We start from the raw sequence: 363 nt of genomic DNA, 5'->3' as shown, positions 1-363 counted from the left end.
ATCTAAGGCTAGAGCTACACGGGGCGATGGTCGTACGACTAAAGTTCAGTCGCCTGCTTTCGAACATGTTATCTGCCATGGGGACCCCTAACTAAGAATTTGGGTGGCCCAATAGCAAAACCTTGATGGCGCACTCTGTATGTAGCAGCTCGCAGTGTCAAATGTGACAATACATGCCATTGATCCAAGGGATCGCTCACATACACTGTGGGGTTGTGGTAGCAAGCATATATAAATAAAGAAAATTTCTTACAATGTATTCTGATAAAAATAAAATCATAAACATCACCAAATAAATGATATAAATACAAGAAATAAATTGTGTATTTATTTATATAATTTATTTCATTAAAGTAATTATTG

Source organism: Nanorana parkeri, unplaced genomic scaffold (assembly GCF_000935625.1).
Source record: "Nanorana parkeri isolate BGI_ZX_2015 unplaced genomic scaffold, ASM93562v1 scaffold171, whole genome shotgun sequence".
NCBI lineage: Eukaryota > Metazoa > Chordata > Amphibia > Anura > Dicroglossidae > Nanorana > Nanorana parkeri.
The sequence above is the reverse complement of the archived record's forward strand: the minus strand, read 5'-3'. Positions refer to the sequence as shown.